Source organism: Octopus bimaculoides, chromosome 12 (genome assembly GCF_001194135.2).
Source record: "Octopus bimaculoides isolate UCB-OBI-ISO-001 chromosome 12, ASM119413v2, whole genome shotgun sequence".
In the NCBI taxonomy this organism is placed as follows: domain Eukaryota; kingdom Metazoa; phylum Mollusca; class Cephalopoda; order Octopoda; family Octopodidae; genus Octopus; species Octopus bimaculoides.
In genome coordinates, this window is record NC_068992.1 from 8,773,535 (window position 1) to 8,774,221 (window position 687).

General features: G+C 33.8%; 1 protein-coding gene across 2 annotated transcripts in view; it reads left to right on the plus strand.

The window, feature by feature from the left end:
• Positions 1 to 216: 216 nt before the first annotated feature.
• The window catches only part of LOC106876762 (uncharacterized), a 16,432-nt gene continuing 15,961 nt past the window's right edge, over positions 217 to 687 (plus strand). The window contains exon 1 of one of the 2 annotated variants that reach the window (XM_014925450.2): positions 217 to 497. The gene's annotated coding sequence lies outside the window, so the exon portion shown is untranslated. The remainder of the gene's footprint in view (positions 498 to 687) is intronic. The other variant, XM_014925449.2, reaches the window with a different exon arrangement.

Below are 687 nucleotides of genomic sequence, written 5' to 3' on the forward strand. Positions count from 1 at the left end.
TTCCTGCTCTCAGTTACTATTCAAGTGAATTACACATAGACACATATGTCCATATACACATATATGTATATACAAATATATGCATTTATGCATAACACACACACATACACACACACATACATACACACACATACACACACATACACACACACGACACACACACATGTAATTAAAGCTGTACCAATACACTAAAATTAGACGCACACATGCACATACAATCTTGTTGACAAATCATATTACATCTCACTTTAGATCCAAGCCCAAAATTTTTTAGGAGTGGATTAGATGTAGCTGTGTAGCACATACACATTGATTCTACACTCTTCATTAGAATTAGTTTATCAAACCAACGAAAGAACTAACAAGCAAACTGACCGCAACAAGATTTGAAATCAGAATATAAAGGATCAAAATTTAAAAAAAAAAACCATTTAGCTTGACGCTGTATTGATTCAGAGCAGTCACTGATTTGTGAAAATCACATTTTCAATTAACCAGTAAGTTTTGGTTTCTTATTTCCTCTACTTGTTTGTTTTTATCTTTTATCTTTCACTTGCTTCATTCATTAAACTGTAGAACATGCTGGGGCACAACCTTGAAGGGTTCAGGAGTTCTCAGCCATTTTTTTATCTACAGACCCCTTTCATTACTATTTTATTCTGGTTGACCCCCATCTCATTACTATTC